Consider the following 22,509-nt stretch of genomic DNA (forward strand, 5'->3'; position numbering starts at 1 on the left):
ATTTTTAAAAACTGCTTAAATATTGAAGTCATTAATCACATCAAAACATCACATATTGACGTAAGCCTCTTGAAACTTGTGATGGGCATTTAACGGGCAATATTAACTCATAATTATGAATAATATAAGATAAAACTTATCTGAAGCCATAGCTGTGCATATTGAAAATATCTTTAATACAGATAAACAGAGCTACAGTTTGAAAAGACTTGGGATCACAGACTTCCTCCGATCAACTTAAAGCAGCGGTTTACTTTAAATTGAATCTGTTGTGTTTACACAGGACGAACTGCAGAACAGACAACAATCATCTGGATGCTGAGTCTGATGATTATGAGGAAACATGTGACGTTAGGAGGACTGACTGTGCATGAGTAGATTTACAGACACGAGACACGCAGCTGTGACTAGAAGGAGTACGCTGCACTGCAGTCAGCGGTGTGTGCATGTCTGAGTTATGATTCTTACAAAGTGGAGATGGCAGGTAGAACCGCAGTGGTTCTGGCTTTTTGTCAGGACTGAACCCCAAACTCTGGCAGCGCTTCTAGCTGCAGACACACCCTCGTCCTCTCTATCTGTGTGTGAGACAGAGAGCGGGCAGCACTGAAGCCTAATTTCATTAGAGGCTGACAGCAGATCTGCTGAGCAGCTGCAGCTACAAGCATCAGTTTCTCCTCTTCACTGTGTTACAGTAACACGAATTACCCAGCATCCACAGGGGCAACGCAGAGTTATGGTGCAAATAAACAGCACACAGTAGCGATGCATATCAATATCAAGCACTTATTGATTAAGAATAATTGACCAGTATTGGTGCAAATGCTCAAAGTTCTGCTCCAGAGCTGCTCGGACACACTGTGACACCCAGAGACAGACAGATGTCGAGCACGGTCACAAAGTCATAAAGTAATAAAGCGGTACACCGCGGTTCCCTGAAGGTGATTTTAATCACTCTAATCGCCATAGAAACAGGTCCATCCATCACTGGCACAGTGCTTCCTTTGTCCTGCAGCTAAGTCATAAAAAAAACACACTCAGACCATAAAAACAACATTATGATCATAAATCACACTGATGACTGGAGTGGACACTGGAGGGCTGGAAAGCCTCCCAGTTAAACCAGTTAACTCCTGCTGTTGCTGAGAGTCAAAACCAGAACAAGCTCCAGGGAGCAGGTTCGGACACAACACATCGTTTCAGGGGAGGTAAACAAAACCCGCTGCCCGTCCTAACCTTCATCCGTCCTCCTCACGCTGAGCACGTGAACGAGGAGGACAGACAGACATACAGCCGGGCACGAGCAGTTACCTGGGCAACGCACCTGGACTGGACGCAACTGGAGCTGCTCAAAAGCTACAAAAAGTGCCATTAATTGAAAAATATATTTCCCTTCTCACCAGTGTCTCTTACTGTAGTCTCCTGCGTCTTTAAACACCAAATCCATTCAAAGAATATCAACATATTACAACATCACAATCCTGCATCCCGTCTCCCTGTTAAGTGTCAGAGACAGTTTATCCTTACGGCCTTTTGCACCTAGCGGCATTTAATAAACCTGATTATAGATTTGGGTCCAGTCTAATGAAGTCTCCCAAAAAAAGCTACTTCCTGCTAACATTTCCTGCAGAAATTCATAAAAAAAGACGAAAATTATTATGTCAGAGCCTTTTAATTACTGTGTTACTGTGAGATGGAACTAAATATTAAATGTCATTTATTTGCTTCCCCTCTTCTTGTCTCACTGTATAGATTTTAAAGTGTGAGGAAACTGTAAAGAAAAAAAACAGCCCATCGTTAGTTCCCATCTTCACACAGATTTCTTTGTGGACCCAACTGCCAAAAACACAAATAACTTATTAATTGTTGCAGCTAAAGACAGAAACAGAGAAAAGAGGCAAATGCTTCCACTGAAGGAGCTTGAAGAAGAGAATAACTGATAAAACAATCGCAGTCACACACACCTAAACTCCAGGAAATCACTGCTGCGGAGAACAACCGCCACAATCTGACTCCTCTCCCAGAGACAGGAAGTTTACTGTTAAGCCCCGCCCTCCTCCTCTCAGCTGGTAAAGTGCCCTCATGTGCTGTCAATCATTTTTTAGCAGCTGGCATTTATGGATCATCTGAGTTGGAGGTCACCAGGACGTGTGGCCCTGCTGTTCAGAGTACTTTCTGGTGTTTTGGTGGATTTTCTGGCATTTGCCGCCTCAGCTGCTGCAGTGGAGCTGGAGCAGCCGTCAGCAGGCTGCACTGGTCTGATCCCAGTATGAAGGAGTGGAAACTGGAGAGACTGGAGCTCAGACAACTTTCCCCAGAGACATAAAAACATGAAACTAAAATATAACTGTAATTATAGCAGACAGAATATTGGCTGTGTGTGTGTGTGTGTGTGTGTGTGTGTGTGTGTGTGTGTGTGTGTGTGTGTGTGTGAGTGCAGTGGGTGGGTGGTCTGGTCAGAGACTGGACTCCGTGCAGGGAGGCCGGATGGTTTCATCCACCGTGTCGCCTTGGAAACTTCAGTCAGGCCACAGAGCCGAGCCTGGACGACACAACGATATAGGTGGTCCTGTGTGTGTGTGTGTGTGTGTGTGTGTGTGTGTGTGTGTGTGTGTGCGTGTGTGCATGTGTGGGTGTGCGTGTGTGTGTGTGTGTCACAGAGACACAAAAAAAGAAACTGAAAACACAGAAAGAAGAATAAACACAGAAGATAAAGAAAAAGGCGAAAAGAAGAAATAAAACCAAAGTAAGAGACGGACATACAGCGAGAAGGGAGAGATCAACAGTGGACGCTACGGCTCTGAATTCAGGCTCTTTCCTGGGTTTCCACCTCCAAATGTCTCCCGCCAACAGTCTCAACATGTCCCCTGAAACAGTCGAGGAGTTGAACAGAGATGGAGTGACGAGCTGAGGAAGACGAGTCTGAGAACTACAGCTGAACCCAAACGCTGCCGACCACTCGGAGCGTTCACTGAGCACCTCCACCAACACACACTGCTGCTCATCTCTTATCTGCTACGTCCACCAATCGATCATCCATCGCCTCTGACGCTGAGGCATCATGAACGTGCAAACTCTGAAGAGAATTAGTTGCAGTAAACCTGATGGTATTTAAAAAAACACTGACAGAACAACACCTTCTTTATGAAGACTTTAAGCTTCACTTTGTTTAAGGGTGTTGGCAGTAATGAGGATGATTGACACTGAGATGATTTTGCTGGACTGTTTTCAGTAACCGTCTCTTTGATTTTTGGATTATAGATTACAGGCAGTCTGGCTCCTCAATGAGTGAGTGACAGTTTAATGTGAGCGCTCTGATTTGTCAGGCAGACAACAGACATTTCTGTCTGGATACTCCAGTCATGAGGGAGGTGGTCAGAATATTAGAAACACCTCTGACTGCACCACTAACTGTCTAACTGTGACCTGGTGTGGAAACACAGAAATGCATTCACTAATGATCAGATGGCAGAACAGCTGGACTGCAAGAGACTGTACAGGTGTACCTAAAGGACACTGAGTGTAACAAAAAAAATAGCAGGATTTTATCCAAACTTCCTTTTTCTTGAGGAATTGCGACACGTTCAGTCTGAATTATTTTATTTTGATATTCATTTTGCATGTGATATTCTTCTTTGTGCAATACTTTTACTACTGTTTACTATTTGGCTATTTTATTATTATGTATATAATCTTTTCACTGCTCGCTATTTTTATATTTTATTATGTATAGTTTGTTCTTTATAGTCTTATTTTCACTTATTTCACTGTGTGTGATGCTGCTGCTGCACTGCAATTTCCCAGCTTGGGATAAATAAAGTCTATCCATCTATCTATCTAACACATTCTGTAAAATGATTTCCTTCACAGCTGATCCTTTCATCTCTTTAATGTTCTGGAGATTCTCTGTCAGGACTGGTGGTCGAGTCGCGTCAGCAGGCCAGCTCGTAGCGTAAGCTGAGCCGGGCCGAGCCGAGCCGAGCCGGGCCGCAGTGCGGGGCGCCGGGGGCGGGGCTGCTGCGGGACATATGGGAGTGATTTTGCGCTGCAGACTGGCCGGCTCTGTTTGAAGGTCTGTCAGCGAGCTCTGAAACTCAGACACTTGAGTCACCTCGTCCTGAAACAAAGGCGGCGATCTGCCTCGTTCCAACCTGCAGGCGCGTTCTTCTAGAAAAGTCATCGACTATAAACCTCAGAAACAAACTCTGAACATCCGATTCCACCTTCTGAAAAGCTTTGACATGGCAGTCATGATAGGAAATAAAAACTGCCGCTGTTGACTCGTGAAGGAGAGCTTGCATGATAAATAGCAAGGAAACATGTTTTAAAGACTTTTACTGTTTCAGACCACTGCTTCCTGTTGGTTTCAAAACATTTTCAGCCCAGGATCACATTAGTTCACTGACAAAAAGACAAATCAGCAATATTTTCAAAATCAATTCAGCATGTAGGTCATATATAAAGTATTAATTCCAAGCATCGCATTAATAAATGAATATATTTGTGTTTTGTTATTGTAGGTCAAGCTGAAGTGGGTCAATGGCCTTTACAGAAATACAATGAATAACAAATGACGTTTCCAATATGTATCTAAAATCCTAATTTTAAAAAACTCTAATAACAAAGTAATCAATTAAAAAAACTGAACAAATATCAATATATCTGGCTACCCTGTCTGCTCATCAGCAGACGCTACAGGAGACTCGACCAACAAGGCTGAAGAGCTCAGACTTCAGACAAAGTTTCAGATATTTCAGACAAGATAACATGCCTGTTCTGGATCAGAACACATTTCACAGGCCAGCTTCAAGACTTCACGACAGCGCAAAACCAGAACAATCACACCACGCACACACGCACGCGCTTCTCTTTGCGAGGCATTACTTCACACGCTGATCCAGACGCAGCCTTCAGGCTCGGTGCAATCACCGCTCTTCCTGCTCTCCCGCTCTGTGGTTATTAATCACACCAGACGACAGCTCAAATGACCCAATCAGAGCCTGCAATTAAAAGCCAGGAAGCCTCCTGATTGGCCAGCTCTGCCTTCAGCCCCGGGGTCAGGGGTTAATCTCCTCAAAGAGCAGGAGGGGGAGGGGGGTTGGCTAATTAAGTTCTGAGGAGTAATCACCGGTGCCCATCCACAAAAAATACTGTTTGTTTACGTTTTCTGTGTGTGTGTGTGCATGTGTGCACGTGTGTGTGTGCGAGCGTGTGTGTGCACGTGTGTGTGTGTGCACGTGTGTGTGTGTGTGTGTGTGTGTGCGTGTGCGTGCTGGAGACACTGGGTAACTCAAAAGGAGCAGAGAGCCAACCAGTAATGTTTTTCATGTGACCACAATAAACATCCTGCAGACATTACACACTGACTGCAGGGAACTGAGCTGGAACAGGACTGTGGCTGGTCTGTGTGTGTGTGTGTGTGTGTGTGTGTGTGTGTGTGTGTGTGTGTGTGTTCTCATACCTGACTGGTGGCTCCATGGTAGAACAGCGTGTGTGTCAGTGCACAGCTCCATGGGAAACGTAGTCTGAAGCAGAGGAAGTCAGTCAGATCAGATCTCCACCACCAACCTGTCAGACAGACAAACGAGGACAAACTCAGTGAACTGTGTGGTTTGAATTTCTGCTGTCAGGTGTGATACCAGGTAAAAATGCACGATAGATTTTGACAAGGAACCCACTGAATCCATGAAGTGCCAGTTTCACCTCCCAAAAGACTATTAGGTCCATTCAAGCCCTTTAAAGACAAGAGGAACCACCATGAACACAACAGCCGTGATGCCCAACAGAACTTTCATAAAGATCCCTTAAACACCATCAAGGACCATGGGAACCTCTTTATAAGCCCCCTAAAACATCAGTGGAACCTTTTTGAATACTCCTTGCACCCTGTCAGAATTTTAGAACCTTAACCAAGACTAAAGACCCCTCAAGGACTGAGGGAACTCATTTCAGACTCCTAGAACCCTCCCAAGGAACAAGCAAGTTCCATAAAGAGACACTGAACTCCCCTCCACATCCAACAAAGCTTTCTCAAACGCCCCCTGAATACCAGAGGGGCCATGGGGGCCCACTACAAGATCCACCCAATGATGCACTCGAACATCCTCAAGGACCATGAACCTTAAGCGACGCTGTGCATCCTGTCACCGGCTCCTTGCATCCATTCTTTAAGACAAAAAATTCCCTCGAGGGCTGATGATTCACAGGACCAGTCCCACCCTGTTAGAGTCCATGCATCCTCTGAAGTCCACTAAAGCCCCCTTTCGGTTCTACTGGAAGTGCCTGAAGGACTCCTGGTCCTGAATCTGCTCCATCATCAGATCAGTGTTTGTGTCTTGTTGCTGTTTGCAGGGAGACGAGTGGAGCAGCGTGGCCGACAGTCGGAGCCTCCTCCCTCCTCCCTCCTCGCCCCCTCCAACACAGAAGCCTTTTTATGTGACGGGACAGAGCTCCTCAAAGGAGGCTTTATTTAGTGAAGGAGGCCAGGAGGCGAGGAGGAGAGGAGAGTCAAACACCAGCCGGTGGTTTATAGAGTCTGAGCAGAGATACAACAGACAGAACAGCCACAGCAGCCAAACAGCCGAACGAACTGAACAAAACAGAGACCTTCAACTCCTGATGTCAGGATTTAAAGCTGCTACACAGGGAGGCTGCTTCCTGTTACCAGGGCAACCAGTCACAAGTTAGATTCAAGATTTCTTTATTGTCACTGAGCATGACATGTCAATGAAATTTACACTGCAACCCCCATGTTAGAAACAAGATAAGAAAGATTATAAAGATTCTAGAATAAAATAAACCAACGTGCAGTAAAAATATTCGTAAATGCAATTAAAAATATACCAGAAATGAAATATCCTAATAAAAATATACTAAACAATAAATTATACCAGTGAAATGTGCTGACAGAATAAAAGTTAACGAGTTACAAGTTAACACGTCACCACGGCTGCAATGACATCTTATTGGTAAACACTCTCACTATAATGTATGCAAAGGAAACCATTCCAACGAACTGCAGGTCAGTTTAAATACAGAAATACAGAAATATGTCTCTGACACATTGAAATAACTGCTGTAGATTTTTAATTTTTCACAAGGTGCTTGATGCAGAAGGTCCTGATTCAGAAAAGTTTCTAAGCTTTAGTTGTTGATCTGATATGAATTTAAGTTTAACTGAATGTGACTGTGAAGCTGATGTGAGATCAGCTACAGAGAAGACGTCTCACTCTTGGACTCGGAGCTACAGAAACACTTGTTGTACTGGGGTGTTACAGAGTGGAGCTTCTTCCCTCACAAACGATCTTTGATCAGTTCAGACATGCAGACAAACAGACAAATTTAATTTGGATGGTTATCAAATTACTCCTGGAAGCAGCATTTATTATTGACAGCTGATCTGATCTGTCGTCAGCCACGTTTTTCACAGGTCAAAGTGACGTCACTTTGATACAGACAGAGCTTGAGTTCACCAAGTCTATGTATTTAGCCTCAGAATGAGAACTCACTCACTGGTACAACCAACAAAGTTCTCAGCTCTTCACACTCTTTACTTTAAATCACTTACAGAGCCGAGTGCACACTGCAGAGCCAGCCTGTCAGATTAATGACAGCTGTAAAGGAGGGCAGCAGAGGGAGGTAAGGAAGGCAGCAGAGGGAGGAAAGGAAGGCAGGACAGGGAGGTTAAGGAAGGCAGCAGAGGGAGGTTAAGGAAGGCAGCAGAGGGTGGTAAAGGAAGGCAGCAGAGGGAGGTAAGGAAGGCAGCAGAGTGAGGTTAAGGAAGGCAGCAGAGGGAGGTAAGGAAGGCAGCAGAGGGTGGTAAAGGAAGGCAGCAGAGGGAGGTAAGGAAGGCAGCAGAGTGAGGTTAAGGAAGGCAGCAGAGGGAGGTAAGGAAGGCAGCAGAGGGAGGAAAGGAAGGCAGCAGAGGGAGGTTAAGGAAGGCAGCAGAGGGTGGTAAAGGAAGGCAGCAGAGGGAGGAAAGGAAGGCAGCAGAGGGAGGTAAGGAAGGCAGCAGAGGGAGGTAAGGAAGGCAGCAGAGTGAGGTTAAGGAAGGCAGCAGAGGGAGGTAAGGAAGGCAGCAGAGGGAGGAAAGGAAGGCAGCAGAGGGAGGAAAGGAGGGCAGCAGAGGGAGGAAAGGAAGGCAGCAGAGGGAGGTTAAGGAAGGCAGCAGAGGGAGGTAAGGAAGGCAGCAGAGGGAGGAAAGGAAGGCAGCAGAGGGAGGAAAGGAGGGCAGCAGAGGGAGGAAAGGAAGGCAGCAGAGGGTGGAAAGGAAGGCAGCAGAGGGAGGAAAGGGGGGCAGCAGAGGGAGGTAAAGAAAGGATCCATTCATCCAATTGATCAGCCTTATTTGAACTGATACTGATCACTTAAAATATGCCTGCATCAGCCCTGATATCGAACTTTAGGTTTCTATTTATATTTCAACTTTTATCCGAAATCAGTAACAAATACAGAATAAATCACAGGTTGACTGTCAGGGTTGGTAGAACAGAAGGTGGAACATGTAAAATCTTGTATGGGCTCTTATGATCTGCTCCATGGGTGCTGCTTGTTCCTGTTTACAATTTAGATTTCAACCGAAACTTCGTTCCAACTGGGGATAAACTTTGTTATTTTTTTTTGTCTGGCAGTGTTGGGGGGGTTCTACTGTTTATGTCCTGTTAGAATTCATCACAGCTCTCACTGAAAGAGATGGAAAGCAGAGCTGTTTCACTTCAGTTCATCCTCGTGTGTGGGAGAGCAGGATCTGTTTTTCCCTCCGTCTGTCTCTTTTTCTTGGCAACGCCTCTCCATCCATAAACGAGGTGTAGAGGGTGTGTGTGTGTGTGTGTGTGTGTGTGTGTGTGTGTGTGTGTGTGTGTGTGTGTGTGTGTGTGTCTGCAGCAGCTGCTTTTTGCCAACCTCGTGACCACTCTCAGCCCCCGTCTTTGGACATCTATTTTCTCCTCGTCTGTTCTATAATAGCTCAGCGGCTGAATCCCCACCGCTGTCGTTTTTCCTCCCATGGGGTGGAGACGAACACACACACACACCAACACGAACACACACACACACACACACGGCTGGTCAACTCATCAACAGTTTTCCACACTGTCTTGAGTACATTTTCCAGCTGAGTGTGTTAGTTTTGGCGGTAGCAGGGTAGTAGTAACAGTTTGAAGCCAGACCAGGCAGGTTCAGACCCCCATCCCCTGCTGAAGACCTGCAGACTCCGACCTTTGACCTCGAGGGATCAACTTCAGATTGCTAAACACAACGTTTTACATAATGATCACTGCAGCCAAGCCCGTAACCTTGATGAGAGCAACAGGCATGAAACAAGAGCATTTCCCATCTGTATTTCTACTGCTGTTATCAAAATAAAAGGCAAAAAAGTGGGCGTCTGTCCAAATACAAACCAGGTGATTTACAGCGTCATAGAATCTGTTTAATTTGCAGATATTAAAACATGTTTAATTAGTATTTTATTATGTCATTCCCATTCAGTGTTTCTAATTCAGATAAAGACAGATGATTTCCCAGAGTTCCACATGTTTCTGCACTAACTGTTGCTGTTGGCTGTGTACACCCTGAATCAGACCAACCAGTTACATACAGGGGGGGACGTCTGCTTCGACACACCGGGACGTCCCAAATATCTTAAACTGCATCCGTGTTTCCCTCACTTGCTTCTTAGTCCCTCCCACCGATGATGCACGCAGAGACGCAGGAAACCAAGCAAGGAGAGAAGGAACGAGGAAATGTTGTCAGAGAAATGAGACGTCTTTTCCTCTGAAGCATCATGTGAAGCCACGTGTGGACGATTGGGGGGGGGGGGGTATCTGAACTGGATCAGCTGTCAGCAGACTTTGACAGCTGTAGGGACGTTTGATGAAGTGCATATGTGCACATATGTACAATGTGCTAAAGCTAAAGCTAATAAAGATGCAGTCGTCAGAGCAGAGCAGCAGTGCTTTCTCTCTGTAGCTTGTTACCTGTTTAACAAACACCTGCAGTCTGTATTCCTGCTCAGAGACACAGGAACCAGAACTGAACTGGAAATCATTTATTAGGCTAAATGCTTAAATTAAAATTCTGTAACCAAATCAAACCCGATGCTCATCGGCCTCACAAGTGTCTGAATGGAAGGTTTCCTGTTGACTGACTCTCTCTGACTTTGACTGTATACATAATAAAAGCTAATGGGGGTAATAACAGATCACGAAAAGAAAATCCTTTCTCCTAAAAGTTGTGCACGGACCTTTTGTTGTTCAGACCCACAATAACACAGATTTGTACCCAGACGGTGAAAACAGACTAAATGTAAAACTCAGGAGTTTCATCTGTTATCTGTCTCCGCTCTGGTTTGAAACTCCAGTGATGTTGTGATGTATGAGATCGGTCCGATCAGCTGCAGCACCCAATCAATAACTGATGTCTCTCCTTCCTCACAAATAAGAGCTTTGAGACGAGGAGGATCAGGGGACGAGGAAACATCAAACAGACCTGTGTTATGAATTAAAATGCTGTTTCTGCACACGTTTTGCTTTGTAATTGAAACGTGTCAGAACATGAGCAGGAAAACCTTTTCCAGACTTTTGTTTCCCAAATGTTCACAAACTGAAAATGATCAAATTTGCTCTCCAAAGCTGAAGTGTGATCCCGATCAGTCTGCGCTCACTCCGCTCACGTTCAGCTTTTTCCCACATTTCTGTCTGTGTTTAACCCAGTAATTACGTCAAAATTTCAACCACGCATTAGTTTGGCAGCATGCAGCAGCTGGAGATGGTCGAGCTCCACGTCTGTTTCCAAGCATGAACTATTCTGAGGCGGCCGATGGTTAAATGTGACTTCCTGCATCGTATGAAGGCGTGAAAACCACAGTCTGACAGAAAAGCTGTGAAACCAGTCCTCCTCACGTAAGAAGGGCAGGCAGAGGTATGCAGGCTGTGATGACACACACACAGACAGACGCGCACACACACACACACACACGCACACACGCACACACGCACACAGACAGACAGACAGACAGACAGACACACACACACACACACACACGAGACAGACAGACAGACACACACAGACACACTTCTTTTGTACATGAATCAATAATTACAAACGAATCATTTCGGCACCACTCCTGCATGGGTTTGTTTTTCATTCGGTTTGCTTGCAGCCATCGACAGGTCACATGACCCTAACTCCTCACACTCTGCTTGTCTAATTACTTGTACAGGAAACAGCATCACCCATTGTTACCTGTCCTTCACCTCCAGATGAGCACCACACCTGTCATAACACCATTTGGGCAGTTTGGAATTGATTGTCTCCAATGTGGACACAGCTGGGGTATAACACGAAACATCCTTAAACTTCACCTGCAATAAAAGACAGGTGTAACTATGAGTCTGCAGGTGAAAACACCAGTTTGTTTCCTCCTCAATTAAAACATCTTGTTGCTAGGAAACATCAGATGATATTTAGTACACTGTCAATCATTTTACTGTCAGTTTTTCCCCATAATAGCCACTGCAGGATATACAGTCGTGTGTGTGTGTGTGTGTGTGTGGCTGTAGGGTTGCACGGCGGCTGGATGTTGGCAGGAAGTGGAAGCGAAGCATTCAGATTCTGATCTCAGCAGTTAAAGCCGTCGGCTTTCGCAAAACCAACAGAGGAAGACGAGAGCAGAGGACGAGTGTGGAGGCTGGGAGGAGAGACTAATGCCATCAAAGTCAACCAGCAGCCAGAGCTAATTGAAATTAAAGACCAGAAACGAGGACACAGGGAGGGAGGGAGGGAGCGGCGGCCCGGGCGGGGTGGGAAAACTCAGCGATGAGGCTTGTGTGCTGGACTGATATGTCCTCATGGCTGCAGCCTGCAGGACAGCCAAGAATACAAAACCACCTACTGCTGTGTGCTGTTTGGCCTGAAAACCATCCTCCTGCAGTTCACCACCCCGACCGCAAAGCACGGCTGTTAACCAGCAGAAACAGGCCGTCTCTGAAGAGCACATTCAGAGAAACGGCGAGACAATACACGTTCTGATAGTTTAGTTGTCAGGTTTTCTTTCATTCAGACTTTTGAGGCACCTGAGCTAAATATCCAAAACAGGGCTCTCAATGACGGGGGTGTCTCAAGCCAATGGGCAATGACATGAGCGGTCTAGAGTTGGAGGAAACAGTTCATTAACTTACAAATACAGTATCTGACTGCAGTTTCTCTCCTCATCAACATGCTCAGACTGTGTCCACATGCCTGAATAAAAACTATGGTTTTTACTTCAGCTGAAATTAAAATGTCAGAGTGGCCTGCTGCTTGTATGGCTTAATATCTGCTTGTTTTAATTTGAAATAAAGGACAAAAAGGAAACAATAAGTCCAAACAAAGATTTACTGTCTCTTCTGTCGAGGTCTGTTTGGTCCACTGACAGTTTAACAGGAAGTTCTGGTACTATACAGTGAGCGTGTAAAACACCACGGCAATAACATCCAATCAAGCTCTCTACAGTTTATCACATGAACATTAAAAATAGGGCTGCAAATGTTTGATTATATACATTACAGATCTGCAGATTATTCTAACTGTAGACTTTCAGTTAACAGAGACAGAAGACGCCAATTCAAGAAACTGGGAAAGAAAACGTTTGACTTCTCTTCACAGTTTTCAGGTAGAAAAATGACTGACGGGATTAATCAGTTCTAAAATAGTTGTTTTATTTCTTGGCTGATTTAGTGAAGGATTAATAATTCTCTTTTTACTCAAAGCTGAACTGGTTTAACTTCTGTTAACTCCAGGTGAATCACACCTGGTGATGGCGTGTCATTTATCCATCTGAGCAGATTCGGTCCAGCCTCTCATCCTGAAAACACGCTGAAGGAAAACCCTCCAGCTGAGAGCACCTCAACATCTTCTCACCACCAATCACTGTGAGGTCTGCAGACAGTCTAATCCAGTTTGGGAGGAGACGGCTCTGCTAGTGGCACTGACGGGGGTTCAGGACCGTGGGGTCAGGATGGAGGTCGGAGGTCAGTGTCACTTCAGAGGGATCACCGCACCTATCAGGCAGGAGGATTACCGAGAAAGGAAAGAAAATCCCCCTCAGGAATGAAGAACCAGGATGTAAACACACAATCAGGAAGGCCTAACGACCCCGGCGCTGGGCTCTGGTTCAGACTCAGTGTGAAAGAACAGAATTCAAACTATTTGCTTGACTGTGATGAATGACTTCATATTAGAGATCACAACATGCTTATGAAGTCATGTTTGTCTGTTTTAGAGATTTGATTCATTGTGTTGGAAATATTTTCTACAAGTCAGATATCCTTGACGGGACACAAAAAGAAATGAGTGTGCTTCTCATGATTATTTTAATATTATTAACCTCCAGATTACGTTGTGTTGTAAACGGTCACAAAACGGGGATCCATCATTATTTCCTCTTTCAACAGCATTCTGTCAGACCAACAAACCAGAACCCCCCAAAAACCTTCAGTTAACAGTTAAAAGAAGACGATCGTCGCTCTGGAGAGGTGCACTACAAACAGTATGTGAAGCAGCTGTACGAAGCCTTTAGTGTCTCCAGAGGGAGCTGTGTGAGGTCTGATCAATGTTGGCTGAAAACAACAGGTTTGAAACTGTGGCTGAGATGCATTGTGGGTAATGTAGGCCACCCGGTTATGAAAAGGAACAAGAATGTGTGAAATACAGAGAATATCTTTAGTTCTGAGCACCGAACCTTTTTTCAACTTTTCTGTGGAGTGACTAATCAATTCATTGACAAACTGTTGTTGGATAAACGTTGGTTAACCGCTTAAACTACACTGACAAATGTAGATTTATGTGATTCTACGTCCATTCTAAGAGTGCAGACTGTCGTCAGGAAACACTGCAGCTGATCACTGTTCTGTCACTGAAGTGACACCACCGTCCTCTGACTCGGTTTTCTTTGACATTTTGTACCAAATTCACATCAACGAAATGATCACCTGTCCTACAGAAACAACAGAGTACACCACATGCTTCAGTGAGACCAAGCCGACCTCCAGGAGACAAACACTGGGCTCGACCACAGCCAAACACTGCCAGTTATTTACTACAGTTAGTCAGGAGAGTTCTGGAACATCCCAAAAACACCTGTTTCAACAGGTAAACAGCTTGATTGGTGACAGGTGATGGTATCGTCATTGGGTCTGAAATGTTGTTCACAGGTGAGGCTCACCAGTTTGTGGACTCATGATTGGATAAAGGATGTTTCTACATGGACTCAGGAACACGTCAGGAAACACAGTTTGTTTTTTTTATTTACGTTCTCCCTCCAGACGTTCTTGGAATCGGGTTCTACTATGAGCCATTGTTCTGTAATGTTGTGAAGGAAAAGAAAGCACTGCTGTGATCTCTATATAAAGATCTGATTTCATTCCTGTGGTTTGGTGAACCCTTCAGATTTTTGAACTCTTGAGGAATGCGGCCCTGTCCGCTGCCGTCACATGACCACACAAAATCACACACGGCCACGAGCGTTCACATTTTCACAGCGCGTGGAAAAAGCAGCGTCTGGCAGAGCGTCACTTCCTCCATTAGAATAAGGCAATATTTTCTCTCCCACCATCGAGCCACTGTGGTGATCTGAATTATTCACTGGGATGGGCCGGGTGTATTTAAAGCAGAGATCAATACCATTAAAGGACAACTGGAGCCGCCGGAGACGACGAAGAGCTTCGACCTTCAGCTGGAGTCCGAGCAGAAAAGGAAGAATCGCAGAAAGAACTGTTTGTTTAGCTACAAAAATAAAATATCTGATAATATTTATCTGTTTTGGCTCGACTGAACGAAAAGCGTCCTGCGTGGAGGGCAAACTGAGCCGAGTCTTTAAAGAGGAAGAACAGACGCCTGTTGATTTAGTTTGTGGAGTAAAACTAAGAAAAAGATAAACAATCAGCGTTTTGTGCACTAAAATAACTTAATTGAACAAGTGGCGAGCAGCACTCGCTGTACGTGCACTGAATATTTGCCTGTGGGCGTTTCATGGCAGTCAAAACACTGATTAAACACATCACACATTCACATTTTGAGCATTTCAAGGGACATGAAATTAGCAATATCATATCCTTCACGGTAATATTGATATAATTATTAACTGACTTTACTTTTTTTTTTTTTTTTTTTTTTTTATAATGGTAACAGAAATATTACATGGAGTTGACAAATCATATAAAAATGACATTAAGTAATTTATTCTAAGCTTACTGAAGCTGAAGAATGCAGACGGTGTAGTACTGTACATGTGAAAAGCAAACAACCAGAGATGGAAATGAACATGAATAAGAAAAGGCAGAATCATGCACTCAGAAAACAACTGATACCCAGTTCATGACTCCTCTCCTGTGAGGCTTTGCTGCTTTTCTCTGTCTCATTTTAAACTGAATAACTTTTAGTTTTGAACTGTTCGACAAAAGAAAAGACACCTGAAGGCATCGACAAGTGATCTTCAGATGAAGTTGAAATGGAAATAGTCGGTTCCACCAAAGCATCTGTGTGGGTATTCTGACACTACGGAAACAATAACTGCTTCCTAACTGATTTCTCTGTGTTTGACTGAAGCAGCTAATCTCAGACAACAACGTAAAACAGCATTGAACACAGATTAGTGCTGCTGAAGACGTACAGTAAACTACTGCAGCTGCTTGGGCCTCTGCGTTTGCTTCAGAGACACATTCTCCTGATTTCTGAGTCCAGGTCTGATCCTCAAGAAAGTCTCCCTGAAGCAGTTTCACCTTTGCCACACATCCAGGAGAATGAAAACACGGTGCAGGATATAAAATATCTCTGCAGGGATGGAGGGGGAGGTGAAGGAGGTGAAGGAGGTAAAGAATCGTCCCTCTGTGCGCTCAGTCCCCATTTACTGCCTTTATTTATCTGCTGTGCTGCAGCAAAGAGGCTGGACGTATGGAGGAGGTGGAGGAGGAGGAGGAGGAGGAGGAGGAGGAGGAGAGGGGTGGATTGCATGTTTTCCTCCCCAGCTCAGCCACTCTGTCTCCAGGCTGCCGGGGGAAGAGGAGGAGGAGGGAGGCGAGGCAGACAGAGGAGAGCGCTGGAGATGTGAAACCCGATCTCCTTCCCTACCTCCTCCCTCCATCCCTCCTCCACCTCCACCACTGCCACCTCGCCAGAGAGCCTCCGAGACTCCCTGAGTAATCTGATCCCCGGCCTCTGAGACTGGAAACACACTCCAAGAGAGGGAGGAGAGGTGGAGGGGGGAAGAAAAGAAGAAATGGAGGAGGAAAAAAAAAGGGGGGGGGGCAGAGAAAAGGGAGAGGGAGAGAGAGATAGAAATAGAGCAGAGGAAAGAGAGAGATTCCCGAGCTCAGCCGCCAAGCCTGGAAACACTCCCAGGAGGCAGAAAACTGAGAAGACGACGACGAAGCAGAGGAGGAAGAGAAGGAGCGAGGGAAAAGGAAACCAAGGGGAAAAGAGTAGATAAAAACAAGGAGGAAGATCTGTTCCTACACGAGACACCTTCATCTTAAATATTACACTTCCTGAACTAACTCTAACAGAGAGCGATGCCTGAAGCGGGGGGGGACTAGCTGCAGAGCTCACGGCTAAAATCAACAGAATATATCTTCATCGGTTCCCGGTTTATGATGTCCACAAGCTAACTTAGCCACCTGGACATGATATTTCCTGGAGACTGTTCTGGTCCCAGTACAGGGGTCAGGACTGACCGGGGTCAGGACTGACCAGGGTCTGGTGTCGTTTTATAAGAATAGATCCGCAGCTACAGACACAGACTGAGGGACACCACGGACTAATCACTGAATGATAAGCAGCGGAGGAGAGAGATAACGCGGCGTCTGCGTCCTCAGTCAGAGCGATAGACGGAGGATGGACAGATGAAAGGTGTGCCGAGTCGTCTTTTAACCTTTGTCTTCCCAGACACGTTCACGTTTGAGGTGAAACCAGATTAGAGCTTCCACACAGGCCGCTGCAGCACAAACACGTGGACTAATGCTCAGACCTGGACTCTGAGACCAGGACTGTTCACGGTATGGATGTTAGTGGACGTGTTTGCTGCTTCATCCGGCCTGTAGAATATAACCGAAGCTCTTTACAGGCTGAATAAATACTGCGACACACAGATCAATACATATTTCAACCTGATTTTACGCATTATTTCTGTGCTGCTTCACAAATGACTCCTCAACACTAGGAGAAATTAAACGTGTCTATTTGCAATAACTAATTCTTCAAGCATTTCTAACCTAGCTCAGCTTCTCAGGTGTGACAGTAAACTGAAGATGTTGACGCTTTGGACTGTGAGATGATGAAAACAAGGCATCATTTTGGGCTTTAGGAGTTTGTGATCAGCATTTTTTTAAATATTTTCCGACGTTCTATAGATTAAACAATTAGTCAATTAATAAAAAAACGATTATTTTAATTCTCAATATTTAGCATCATTAGGCGCTGGCCTAATTTCTACTAAACAACCTCTCCTGCTGTAATTCATGATGTGTTAAACAGGAACAATCCAACATCAACAAGAGAAAAGACACGAAGGAGGAGGAAGAGGAGACGAAAGCTCATCTGATGAAGAAATGTGGTCTGAGCGTCTTCTGAAACAACACCTCCTCGAACGCCCCCCTCCCCTTCTCCCTCTCTCTTGTTGTGTCCTTGCCGGCTCGCCCACTGTCGGCCTGTTATTTCGGTAACACAGATCCTGGGCTCGGCTGTGGAATGTACAGCTGTCTGACATATGGATAATACTAGATTTTAATTTCTAACACCGCCTCCCCCCTCCGACATGCCCGTTCTCACCCCGTCCCACGTGGGGAGGGGGAGGCAACGGACAGCAAAGGAATAACAGTGCAGTGTCCCTCTTTTAAAAAGAAGAACTGAAGATTTAAACCATTTGGAGTCCAAAATAAGTGTTTAAGTGTATCATTGATATTATTTTATGACTGAAGTCATAAAATCTGTTTTTGCACAGTGCGACACATCAGTCGGTTGTGATGAGCTGTTACAGTTACACGGTGTGATATTATGGGATTTCTCTTGGCTAAGTGTGGACGTGGAGCAGCAGGTCTGCTTGTGTTGCTGCTGCAGGGACCCTCCACAACAGAGACGACCCCTGATAAAACTCGTGCCGCTCGTCTGGATGTTTTGTGTAGTGAGAGGTGTTACGTGTCTGCAGTGAAGCATTACGGGCGAACACTGTAAAGGGTTGTGTGAAAACGTGCCGTTAAGGTTTGGATGGTGTCCTGTAGCATCAATGCCCAGCCACGAGCCTGCTGGAGTGATGAACTGCACTGCTTGTGGTTGTTTCTAGAGATGCTAACAGAAAAAACATTCAGGGGCAGCCCTGTTGAGGATCACATGGTTTACATACTAATCTCTGATTGGGCCACTGAGCATGTAAGGCGTTGTAGTTTCTGTTGAGGTGTTTCTCCAACGCACCGCAGCCGGTTTGGATAAATGTGACCCTGCTGCTGTCAGACTTCTCCGTCTCTCATGTTAGCCGCGCTGGAAAAAACAACATGTCCTCTTTCTGTTGCCATCCGATGAAACACTGAGCAAATGTTGTCTAAGACAGATGAAAGCTGAGTAGTGAGCAAAGTAGTGAGCTAACCGTGAATTTCTCCATTGTGAGGTTAATTAAGTTTTATCTAAACTTCAGATGAAAGTTGGAATATATTTTTGCAGAGCATGAATTTTGTTCTCTTCATCGTTTAACGTCCAGTATGAACAGGAGGGATTATTACAGCAAACATAACGTGTCACACAGACAGACTTTAAATCTCTCTGTTAACTCACAGACCTTTATGTCTTCAGGCTACTTGTTCATGCTAACACAGCTGACTTTGCTAACTTACTATGTGGGCTACAAAACCCCCTTAAGTTAAACAAGTCAAGGTACAGAGGTAGAGGTAACTAAACACATTTACTCAAATACTGTACTGTGTGAGCTGGTTATACTGGGACAGAGAGGCTGAGATTTAATTTCCAGGTAGAGCAGATTTATGATGTCACAAAAGAAGAACTATGAATAAAATAAACAGCTTCACACGTCTATTTATTGACATGAAGTCACTTCATGCAGGAACATAAGTCACAACAAAAAAATCCCACTTTTCAGACAGAAACTATTTAGGTTGATTTCTAAATTCATCATAATTTTATTTGCTCGTCTTCTTGAATTTAAGGGTTTTGTGATTTGTTTTTTTTTCTAGAATAATTAAACTTGTTTCATTAGAAAAACACACTACGAGGCTGTAAATACAACCAAATCACTATGCAACCAAATAAAAAGGATCAATGATAATGGAAAATTCAGTACTGAACATTAGGAAGCAAAACTGAGAGTGAAAGTCAATGATCTTTAAACTAAGGCCTGTGATTGGTCAGTCTCTGTGAACAGGGAGCACATGATTGGAACACACCCTGAATGCAAACTATCAGTAATGACACCCAGTTTAAGTGTGTGAAGCAAAGACTACAAACATCTCAGTTATGAAATTATCATTTGTATTCAGCTACAACTCATAAAGGCCCTCCGTGACCAGGTCACAGCAGACCTGAATCCTCAGAATAAAACTGACAATTCTGAACATCAATTGATCAACTTATTGATTACTTGGCTAATCCTTTAAGTGTCATGTAAAGCATTAATTCAAACCACCACCAAAACACAAAGTGCCACCTTAACCAACAGTAAAAACACTACTTTATCTCCTGTGAGCAGACAAACGCAGCAGTTTGTCAAACATCTTCCTGTTTAGACTGAGCAGGATCCACACGTGTTAACTGAACTCATCACCTTTAACATCAATACCAAGAGAAACGGCGGCGTTTCACCAAGCAGCTCGCTGAACCGTTCGAGTTTCTCCTGCACCGTTAACCAGCTGATCGGGACCGTTTGGTTCCCGCTCAGAATGAGACCCGAGTTAATGAGAGGACTCCTGGTTTCTATTAGAAAGAAGCTTCGGTCATTAGAGCTGGATGACACAGAGATCCACAACAACGCTTCTTTATGACATGCAACAACACTCGAGACACAAAAACAAAAAGGGAAAAGTTTGACCTTTCTGTTTGAATCATAACAACATTATAAAGCTGGCATTAAAGGTTCGGTCCTTGGGCCAAAGATTAACCACAGAGCAGCCCTGCAGCCTAAAGATAAGATGACGCTATCATCCGTCAGTTCACCTGACTGACAGGTCTTAAATACTAACACCAGGCAACAATAAATAAGATGACTAATGTTAGCCCATACCGCTGAGAAGTCTTTACATGAGTAATACTAGTAAACCTTCATGTGAATCAGTCCAGAGTTATGGATGATGGTCTGTACAGAAAGACACAGAAAACTCCTTTCTTCTTCGTCTATGGTCAAAAAAAAACTCACTAAATTCTGTAAGACTGCAAATTACAATTATTATCATGAAACAATGCAATAATGTTGTTGACTAATCAATTCTAATAAGACCATAAGAATTCACTGCATAACGACATGAAACCAAGAAAAGCAGCAGCTCCTCACATTTCTGAATCCGACACCAGCAAATGTTTGTTTATTGTAGTCATGATAATAATGAGATATCACCGTAAAGGCCTTAAAGACTGTGTGGGAGCCTTTGCCGCTGTAACGCTCATTTAGACATCACATACAGAGCTGAAATAAGTCAGTCCATGCATCAGTAATAGGACAGAAAATTAATCTACCACAAGTTTGACCACTGAGTAATAGTTTATATCAAAGTTTGACTGCTCTGCTGTGTTTTACTTCATATAAACTGAATATCTTTGGGCTTTGGTCTGTTGGTCGTATAAAAGGAGACACCTGAACACATCACCTGGGACTCTGAAACTGTGATAGACACTCAGAAGTATCTTCTGCTGTTTAGAGCATAAATAGATTAACAGAATATTAGACAGATTAAGTGATAATGAACAAATAAATTAAAGACAAATATTTTAGCCCAGGATGCATTGATCAAAACAGAGCTATTGATATGAAAATGTGTAAAAGTGCACATGAACTTTCTCCACCTGAGAAGTGAAAGCAGTGAAACACTGAAGCATCACACACATGAAGAGGAGCAGTCCTCTGCTCAGTCTGTTAACGTGATTTAAACTGTTTTAACACAACAGCTAATGAACAAAGATCATCAACAGAGACAGAAAACATGAAGACAAGGCGGAATAAACAAGCCACAGGAACCGAGACCGGTACACCGGTTAAAAAGGAACATCTGTGGCCTTTAACTGTTCGTTCAACAAATCTGAAACTTAATGAAACTTAATGCCGAACAGCAACTGCGCGTTTGTTCCACAGCAAAGTTAGCCGACGATGCTAGCTAACATTACCTCAACACCAGAGTTAACGTCTACCAAGCTTAAAACGAAAGAAACAACTAAATTAATGTAATAAAACACCAGAAGTATTGACAGGACATTAAAACCTGCCTTCTTCAACACGTATTGACCACAATAAACTCTAATATTGTCCGTACAAAACGAACCAAGAGGCAGACGTTAGCACAACGACTGAACTGAAATTTAAAAGTTAGCTCGTATCAAGTACCTTTAAAGGGAAAACTGTTACTACGGACCAAGAAACTCATCTAAATTAAGATGTTTTGACTAAAGTGTGTATGTTTTATCGGTATTATTCGTTCACGCTTTACTATAATTACAGACGAGCCGCGTTAACTATGCAACAAAGTTAGCTAACCAAGGAATGTGGCTAACAAGCGTTCAACAGTAACCTTAAAAATGTTTCTCGAGACAAGCTAAAGTGCAGCAAACATCATCGCAGTGAACAGCTGTGACATTAATTCAACCATCTGTGGTCGTTGGTTGTGTATTTGTCCTAAACTGTAGCTGTAATAAACAAAAAGAACAACTTCGTGCTGCAGCAGAGGTGAAGCAAACTTTTTCCACGACAGCAGCCAGAAGGATCCGTCTACCTCCTGGCGCCACACGCTCACAACAATCTGTTCTCCGAACTCAGATTGTTTTCGGGCACTGATTACCACGGCCGTAAAATACTCGCAAATGTGTCAGTTAGACACATAAAATACTTTACAAATACCCACAAGGTCAAGCTTAAAATGCAGCGGCTATTTTAAACTCGACAAATCGTAAACACGAAGCATTCCGACCGAGGGACAGCGTTTTCTCCAGCTGACAGACGGAGCCCGAAAGTCGGGCTCAGACCCCGGGCTGGAGTGAAGTTTTACATGTCGGTGGATTCTGCCTCACCTTTCTTCCTCTTTCTTTAGTTTCTCCCGCCGACGTGGCGCAGCCTTCGACGCTATTTCATCCTAGTTGCTGAAGTCCAAATTCCCAGCAGAGTAAGCCGACATGAAGCGTAATTTCCCAGCGTTTTCTTGTAGTAGGTTATTTTCAGCGCCGCGCTGCTCGGCTCGCGCTCCGTCGGTCTGCGGTTTGGCTGTTTGATGATGGAGGAGAGCGAATACCAGCCTGACAAAGATCGTCCGTGGCTGTGAGATGGATCACTCCGCGGTT

The 22,509-nt window shown here is 44.3% G+C and overlaps 1 protein-coding gene across 1 annotated transcript in view; it reads right to left on the minus strand.

Annotated features, from left to right (window-relative positions):
* bmpr1aa (bone morphogenetic protein receptor, type IAa) overlaps positions 1 to 22,424 on the minus strand; it is a 48,117-nt gene extending 25,693 nt beyond the window's left edge. The window contains exons 1-2 of the mRNA XM_041946863.1: positions 22,243 to 22,424; positions 5,459 to 5,565 (exon numbers count right to left, since the gene is read on the minus strand). The gene's annotated coding sequence lies outside the window, so the exon portion shown is untranslated. The remainder of the gene's footprint in view (positions 1 to 5,458; positions 5,566 to 22,242) is intronic.
* Positions 22,425 to 22,509: the final 85 nt, after the last annotated feature.

Source organism: Chelmon rostratus, chromosome 11 (assembly GCF_017976325.1).
Source record: "Chelmon rostratus isolate fCheRos1 chromosome 11, fCheRos1.pri, whole genome shotgun sequence".
NCBI classification, from domain to species: Eukaryota; Metazoa; Chordata; class Actinopteri; order Chaetodontiformes; family Chaetodontidae; genus Chelmon; species Chelmon rostratus.